Source organism: Pinus tabuliformis, chromosome X (genome assembly GCF_031772625.1).
Source record: "Pinus tabuliformis cultivar Carrire ecotype Pingquan chromosome X, CPIR1, whole genome shotgun sequence".
NCBI classification, from domain to species: domain Eukaryota; kingdom Viridiplantae; phylum Streptophyta; class Pinopsida; order Pinales; family Pinaceae; genus Pinus; species Pinus tabuliformis.
This window is the reverse complement of record NC_142308.1, coordinates 1538871621-1538880806: the sequence shown is the minus strand read 5'-3', so window position 1 is coordinate 1538880806 and position 9186 is coordinate 1538871621. Positions and strand designations below refer to the sequence as shown.

Genomic DNA, 9186 nt, shown 5'->3' with positions numbered 1-9186 from the left:
CTACTTTCAACCTAGCTACTCAAATCAATGTCCATGCGTTACTTATTCTTTAAATCTTTCCTTTTGTTCTTCGAGTTAAGCTCTAGATGCAACTTCCAACACTTCATATTTGTAATGTTGCTTGAATCTTTGCATTGGTGTGTTGTGCTTGAAATCTTTTTATCTTTCCCCCTTTTCTACTTCTTCTTCTCCTCCTTAGAAGCGTATTGTTCTACTTTGATCCACTTGACTACCCTTTCTTCTGACCTATGTTCTTTGGGTACTATGCTTATACACAGGCCTCGTCTATTAATATGGCCTTAAACAATATCACTTACTTATGTAGATGGATGTGTAGACTTACCCCCATATACTTGATGAGTACATCTGGGTCATTTGGGGAGATATTGAGCATTATGACCATCTTTCTAAATTCAATGGTGTACTCTTGTACACTCTACCACTTGTGACCTTGTAATCTTTATTGATAATATCTATAGGTTGTGACCTTTATATTTTATATATTTTTATTTATCTCTTAGAATTATAAAACTAAAGGAAAGTTTGTGTAATATTAAGTCCATCTAATCTTTCTTTTCAATTTATCATTTTTAATTATAAATTACAATATGTGAATATTTTATTCTCATTCATATATTTTATTTTAATAAAATATATTATGTCCATGGGGTGTAGAGTAGACGACGATGGGGTGTAATGTTAGGTCACTTCGTGATGTAAAGGGCACCGGTTAGAAACTTCGCGGGAAAAAATCCAATCATGTTAAGGGTTGGTGTGGCCCAAGTCGGGTGTGATCCCTGGGTGATTTTGATGACTTAGATGCCCCTGGGTCACAGTTTCTCAAGCCACAAGTTGAGCCTGATGTAATCTTTGATAGCTCATACCACTACAAACACACACACATATACAACAAATTTTGTAAACTCAATATAACAAAGTAATGTAGTAAGTAAAATAATGTGTTAAAAAATTTATTTTTAAAATTTCAGTGGTTATATTAATATCTAAAAATATTTGAAAACACTAATAAGCTAAATAAAAAATTATTATAAAAATCTCTTTTACATTAATGATTAAAATTTATTTATAATTATTTTTTGCATGTTACAGTGTAACTAATAGAGCTGAGTCAACTAGAAAAATATATAAAAATATAAAAAATGTTTAACCTTCAATTCTCTTCACATATTGGTAACATTCTTTATTCTTTATAGATCAGTAACATTATAAAATTAATAATTATCACTTTGAATGCAAACATAATAACTATTGATTCAAAACCTAATTATGATGTGGTCCAGAAAAAAAGAAAAAAGAAAAAAAAAATCCATAAATAACCATTAATGATGATGCATCGCAGAAATTGATCTATTTTATTTTTGGGTAAATTGAAACAACACACACAAACTAAATCCCAAAAACCATTCCACAAATATGCCCAAAATTGAACCCTAAGTCCTATTTCAAATATGCCAAAAAATGTAGGAGAAGAAATTTAAAAGGAGAATAAAAAACATGATGAAAAAGTGAAATAATATGGTAAAGAGTTTACATTTTAAATTTTAATGGCTCTAATAATATCTGTAAAACTCTTTGATAACATTAATAACCTAAACATAATAATATTATAAAATCTTATTTGTACTTTAATAATTAAAAAATACGTTTCTCTATTATCTTTGATAATAGAGATGGATAACTGTTACTAATCACAAACCATAGGAATAAGAGATAAAATTGACGAAAACCTATAATTAGAGATCAGTATCAAAGATAAAATATTAGTATTTGAGACTCGTATATTATGGAAAACCATTACTAATCTCAAACCATAGGAATAAGAGATAATACTAATGGACACCCATTATCAAAGACAAGAGATTAGTACCAGAGGCTCATACATAATGGAATACATGTTTTGTTAGTTGTGAAGCCAGAGAATAATCCAGGAGGTAGCCGACATTGATTGTCGCAGTCTTCAGCCAACCAACTCCACTGCTTATACCGACCTTTTGACAATCATCGCCCACGATGACCCTCTGACAACCACTGCCCTCGACTTCTAGAAATCGTACTATAACTCATGTAGAAAATATGAGGAAAAATCTAGAACTTTGTCCATTATCTATAAATATGCATTTTCCGTCAACCTAAGAAATCCAAGCAAGGCAAGGCCTTTAAAGTAATGAAAAGCTTATGATTTTCTTCTCCATAAGTTAAATGTCTTCTTATTGTAAGATCTTTGTCTTCTGTTATCTATGATAAAAATTATTGTTCTTTGCTGTGTTTGATTCCCATCATGTTTGAATGTTTTCAAGCCTCAGTGAGTAGAAATGCATAACCGAGTTAATTATATAAGAAGATAAAAATGCTTAATCTTATTTTTTCTTCAGTTATTAACATTCTTCATATATCAATAACACTATATAATTAATCGTTATTACTTTGATTGCAAACATAGCCTTAAAGGAGAGTAAAAAACACGGTGAACAAAAAAATAGCAGTGATTGCTACTGAATTTTTGTCTATGTAATAATTTCCTCAGACTTGCAAACTTTGTCCATTTTGTATATCCTTTCGAGCTTGACTACTCAGTTTTATATATTAAATGAGATTATGATGTAGGAAAATTCGACTTTTCCTACAACTTGGCTCTGCTTTAAACAAATTAGCACTTCACCATTTCTCTTACAATCATTCACACAGATTTGACAAGACTATTGTATAATAATAAATAATCATTCACATTATGTAAACATTCACTAGATATCTATGTATTCATGACTAAACACACAAAATCAAAGCACATCAATTAATAAATTCTTCTTCTCATTAATAAACATCAAATTTGTATATACATAATAAAAATCCTGATCTATTCACCTCTGACCCAATTCTACATTCATTTGGTCATTAATTTTCTCACTCCATAAATCTTACATAAATCACTCTATAAATGGTATTTTTCTAAATTCTAAAGTCACTTAATGTAACACTTAAACACTAACATGCCTATAAAAACTAAATTTACCCTTATAAATAGCTACTCCTACCAAGTCATAATACCATGAGACTATACGAAGCTTTGGCACATTTGATTATTGTAAGGTCTCAGAATTAATTAGAGGGGTTAATAAGATTGGAAAGGAATATAAAGGTTCTGTCCGGTGGATCTATGGAGTTGATGATTCTGCCCCATCACATGCTGAATTGGAAACATCGCCCGAATAGCATGTTTAACCGATACTGTGCCATCTGGTTTGCAACATTAACGTTGATAGCCCCGTTCTCTGCCAAAAGGCCAGAGCATTAATACCGAAGGTCGATTCACTGTGGGATATACAGAGGGTTAATCCAACAGTCCAGCTGATGGTTGGTAACCCTAACCCTTGTTCAACCTTGTTCATTTCTCATTTGCATGAGGTTTTCTTTGTGTGTTGTGCTCTGCAACTATGTCGAACTCAGTAACAGGGCTATGACGATTCTGCAAACAGTTCCAAGTTCATGGTGTATCTTCATGATGGCACCAAAATTCCTCATCCCGTCATTGTTGGGCAAGCGCACAGGTAATTTATTAAGTTCTTCTCTTCCCATGCCCTATAACTGTTTACAGTCTTCCATATTTTTTGTTGGTGGTTGCTGATGCTATCGTTTGGAGGTTTACAATGGTTGTTGTTGCTCCCTCCAGTTGGACCGCAAGTGCGATGGGAGCATATCCCTTCCGAGGTAAGGTCACGCCCTAAAACTTGAACATTCAGCTATTTGCGTACTTATTTGTAAGGAATATTAACTACCACCTGACATTTCAGGCCTCATCTCTTCCTTGACTAGAAAAATTCTTCTTCAGGTAAGAGGTGATGGCATAATATTTTTCCCCATCAAATTTTCTTACTTTTGAAGTTAGTTATGGAAGCCGGGTCTCTAATCTCTTGATTGGTCTTGTAGGTATATGTGAGAATAATGCAGAAATAGATTTAGTTATGAGTGGTTGAACTGAATTAGTTGTAGGTGGTTGAACAAAATTAGTTATGAGTGGTTAGGTGTTATTCCTATATAAGTGTGATGTAATTGAACAAATAGATTAATGAAGTTTGTGAGTTTTAAGTTTTAAGTTGGTATCAGAGCTCAGGGTTTGAGCTGGGGTGAGAGCGCAGGTGAGGAAGGCCGAGTGGTGTTTGCGTGAGGCCGGATCTGCTGTTGAAGAGTGAACTTGTTTGTGCCACCTGCGAAGCTGTGGAACCGAGTGTTTTGTCTGGAGATGCCGAGAGCCCTGAGACCCGCTAGGGTGCTGCTGAGTGCCGCTGTTTGAGTGTTGCACAAGTGTGAGGCTAGCTTTGGAGCCTCTGAGTTGCTGTTGTGCGTATGTGCTGCCAAGACCCCTGTCAAGGACTCGGGTAGCAGTTGTTGTGCGTTTGCATGCTGCCAGAACGCAGAAGAACGCAGAACCGTTGAGAAGCAAGGGTGTCTGCGGTGTTGTCTTTGTGCTGCGCTCTGCCGTGAACAGTGAGGCGTCCAGAATCGTCCGTCGAGAAGCCATTGCTGACCCTGTCCAGAACTCGGGCATTGGTGCCGATAAGTGCTGAAGTGTGAGCTTTGACTCACTTTTGCTGGTGTGTCTGTTTTGTTATAGTCAAAAATTGTGAATCCGTTTCTGTGCGAGGTTGATGAGAGCTGCGTGTTGTACTCTGTCTTGAGCACCGCGCTGTCTTTGGTCTTGTCCGGGCTCACTCGACAAGCTCTGAGCTAGTGTTTTATTTCTCGACTGCATCGATCCTTAATTCGAGTAGTTGTAACGCAGCCATAACTGCTTTGCCATTTCTTCTTTATGTAAATGAGTTAGAGGTTTTTGGTTAACAACCGTAGCTGCATGTGTGTGCTATCAAGAACCGTCGAACGCTGTCGAGAGAAGCGAGACCGTCGTTGGCCCTGGAGACAGTGAGGCTGAGAGTTTGCTGTAAATGGGTAAGAGCTTCCATTTCTAAAGTATTTAAGGTGCTGTGTGGAGTGCGTCAAGTTGTTGGCCCTGTCGAACGCCCTGTCCAGAACCGCCCTGTCCAGAATAGAACCGTCGAGACCAGAACTCGGGTATTAGAACTGTCAAGAAGCAAGACGGAGACGGTGCTGTCAAGAAGCTGTTGTGAACCGTTTGCAGTTGCTGGTGTGAGAACCGGTGTGTCCAGAAGAAGACGGAGACTCCCTGCGTGTGTTTCTTTGATTTTCTTGAAACCTTGCTGCCAGAACTTTGCTGGTGTGTTTTGCAAGCTTCCACCGTTTCTACTACCGTGGTCATATTCTTTTTCAGTCGGCCCGGTTTTCTTTGTTTTGTTGCAAAAATCGTGTAAGTGGGTCTTGTTCAAGAGAGTGCTGTTAGTGAGCACCGTTTGTGACAGCGGGTCTGATTGGAGGAGCCCGGAGGGCCAAGGAGAGCAGAGAGAGGCAGTAGAAAAGGCATTTTGTTTGAAGTGTGATAAAGCTGTTTGAAGTGTGATAAAGCTAACTGATATGTCTATTATTTTAGATTTTTTTGACAATGATCTTTTTAATGATCATTTTCTCATGAACCCATTTGGGATTAGCAGTGTTGTTGAGTCCATTGACAAAGAGTTTCATGTTGTTGAAGATCATGTCCCTGAAGAAATCACTCATGTTGTTGAGGATCACGCTGTTGAAGAAATCACTGAGATTAAAACTTGCCCGGTTGTTAGAAGTTTTATTGGATCTACTTTCAAGATGACTGCTACTTTGGAGGATACTACCATGGATGTTCTTCGAAGGCCGCTCATGTTCAAAGATGACTGCATTTTGGTGACTCCTTCGTTGGTTCCTCATGGAAAGTGGGGAGAACATGAATTAAATTACCTCGTTCGAGATCTTGCATTGCCTCTCAATCCAAAAGAGGTTGTTCACGTTAAGTATGTAAGCAAGGAGCAAAGGAATTTCATAAGGAAACCCAAAAAGGTGAAGATGAAACTGCACCAGCAATGGAAAAGGAACAAGCATGGACCTTTTAATAAGAAAGCAAAAATGAAATGTTTTGTTGTAAGCCTAGCTGAGACTTAGACCAGCAGGCACGTTAAAGTTTAAGTCGTCATGATTAAGAATATAGTTTCTTGTATATCGTGCTATAGTATATATTTGTTATATAGTTGGAATTAAGGGGGAGTGGTAGAAAGGTATTAATTCCAACTACCCTCTGTTAATGCAGTAGCTAGATCAATCTAGAGAATACAACAGATGTTCAAAGTACAAGTTCTAGAAGTCAGTTAGGTATTGTAGAAAATCCATTTCTCCATTAAGGGAGGATGTGAGAATAATGCAGAAATAGATTTAGTTATGAGTGGTTGAACTGAATTAGTTGTAGGTGGTTGAACAGAATTAGTTATGAGTGGTTAGGTGTTATTCCTATATAAGTGTGATGTAATTGAACAAATAGATTAATGAAGTTTGTGAGTTTTCAGTTTTAAGCGTATACTCCGCGACTAATGTTTTTTCTTGAGCGAGCTATGGAGGCTCTCCTAAGAAAGTTTCCATCCTCAATGTTCTCAGGTTGGTGTCCTGAATCCTTACCACGATTAATGAGAATGGGGAGAATTTTCGTTTTGCCTTTCGATGGAGGCAGTTAGGGTTTGCTCCTTAAATTAATAAGGGTTTTTGCTGGCCTTGAGCGGAGCTTGGGGAACCCTCGCCAAATGAGTCAATTAGACTTTACAAACCCTGCTACAGTAATTTACAACTTAGTTTATTAATGTTTAAATGAATCTGGTTATTCACTCGATTTACCATGCTTGCAATGTGTATTTATAAACGACTGTACTTTGAGGGTTTATGAATACTTAGTTTCATTTTTGGGTTATAGGAAGTACTGGCTTGAGATTGTCATTTGGAATTTTATTAATATTAAGCTGGTCCAGTCTCGGTCCGTCCCTCGGGATCCGATGGAGAGTCAGTTCCGGATACTAACTAGTTGTTGATAATTTCATATACATATATATTTTCAGATTTTTCCTTTAACTACTTTGTCGATTTTTGAATTCATGTTCAGAATTTCGCTGATGGTTAAATGAGATTAAGGTCACCCTTTGATTTTGAATTAAATTCATTATGAACTGAATTTCTTTACTAAGTTTATTGATAACGCTAGAATTCGAATGTTGTGTTTATGTGATAGTGCCAAAATTCGATTGTTGTGTTTATGTGATAATGAATGAAGTTTCTCACTAGATTATGGAATTGAATATGGTTTCCAATTAGCTGTCGTTCTCTAATTGTTTCTACATTTACTTCTTTTGGAGAATCTCAGAAAGAAAGGTGTCCTACAAGCATTGTCAAAATGTTCTCTGTATAATTATTTAAATAGTAAAGTAATAAATATTCTATGATTCTTGGAATACATAGTTCATGCATAGAGTAAACCTAACAAAATCACGTATCTTCAGTCTTCTATGGAACAGATAATATCAACTATTCCCTCAATCAAAATACCATAATTTTTTTTAACAGCTAAAAGATATTCCTCGTTTTCATTCTTAGAACATGCTTAAAATCTAACTTATAACAATGCTTTCTAGTAATTAAGTACTAAATCTAAGAGAGTCAGTTATCTATGTCTGATTGATTTAGAACTGCATAAATATTCTTTATTTTCCTGGAAAGTCTCACCACCTAGCCATGGACCTGGCAATTACGTCTAATGTCCCCCTCCGAGCACTTCCTACTCCTAACAGTCACTAGACATACACAGCCTGGTATCTTGGGCTTCAGGACTATTGTCCAGCCTCAAGTCACACACTAGTTTCACTGTTTTCCATTGTAATGTTTCCCACTAGTTCTTCCAACCCAGCTCTAGGAAAATTTGAGCAGGCCCCCCTACTTCTCTTCCCCTCCCCTTTTGGGAAGGAGGATGGAAACTATTTCTTAATTGTCTTAGGAGTTATTGTAACTGTTTCTATTTAGTTTTCTTAATCACACATTATTCATTTTCTTTTAAACAAAATATCATGATGTTCTAGATTTTCCAGCCTTAGTTTCTTAACAACTGTGTTAAGAAAAATTAAAAGTTTCTAAAGTTCTGCGTCAAACTTGGTAAAAACAAAAGTAAATATTGAGCATCAAACATACCAATAGCTTTTATAAACATATCTAGGATAGATTTTAAATGCCAAGTTTGACTCTTGCTACCATTACTGAAGAGGATAATTTCATCGAAAAACGACAAGTGGGATACATGAAGGTTTACAACCACTTCTATTCCCTTTATATCACCTCTTCTTCTTGCTTCAAGGATCATTTGACCTAGTCCCTCTACTACTAGGAGAAAGAGTAATCAGGAGAGAGGGCATCCTTGCCGAAGGCCCCTCTCACTCTGAAAGAAATATGTGGCCACTCCATTGATCATAACAACAAAGCTAATATTTGTCATACATCCCATCACCTAGTTTGTGAACCCCAAGTGAGTTAATAGCATTCAAATGTATAGTCGGCTGATTCAATCATATGCTTTGGATAGGTCTATTTTGACAATAGCACCTTTCCTTCGACTCTATTTTATGTTATGAATAGTCTCCTGTGTCACACCCACTGCTCCATGGATATGCCTTCCATCCAGGAAACCAAATTTCTCTTTTGAAATGTTCCTTGAGAGAATCGATTTCAATCTAACTGTGATTACGTTTGTAATAATTTTTTAAATGTAGGTACACAAAGATATAGGTCTGAAGTCCTCGAAGGACGTTGAGTCCTCCTTCTTCGGGATTAGGGCTATAAAGGTTGCATTGAAAGGTTCAAAAATCGACCCTTTCACACTAGATTCTTTGATGACCCATGTAAGTTCATTCCCAATAGACTGAAAAAAAATATTGAAAAAAATCCACTGTCCATCCGTCCGCATCTGGGCTCTTATCCTTCTGCATCAACCTTAATATTCTTTCGACTTCCCCTTTTGTCACTTCCTCCATGATGATTTCATTATCCTACTCCTCCATATACCTTGGGAAGTTTTGAGTCGTCCTAACCACTTCAGTGATAGACACCTCAGTAAGGGCTTTGTATAGTTTTTTAAAGTGGTCCCTTCCAAGGAGGGACAATTCCTCAAAAGACTTGGCCTGGGTTCCTTCTTCCGATTTTAAACTCCAGATTGTGTTTATATTTTTCTAGAATTTTGCATAATTCTGAAATAATTTTGAATTT

General features: G+C 36.5%; 1 long non-coding RNA gene across 1 annotated transcript; it reads left to right on the top strand.

The window, feature by feature from the left end:
- The first annotated feature begins 3399 nt into the window (after positions 1-3399).
- LOC149145917 (uncharacterized) lies at positions 3400-7011 on the top strand. Its single transcript, XR_016264800.1, has 4 exons — positions 3400-3566; positions 3689-3726; positions 3810-3847; positions 6547-7011. It is a non-coding gene; the product is annotated as an uncharacterized LOC149145917 (long non-coding RNA).
- Positions 7012-9186: the final 2175 nt, after the last annotated feature.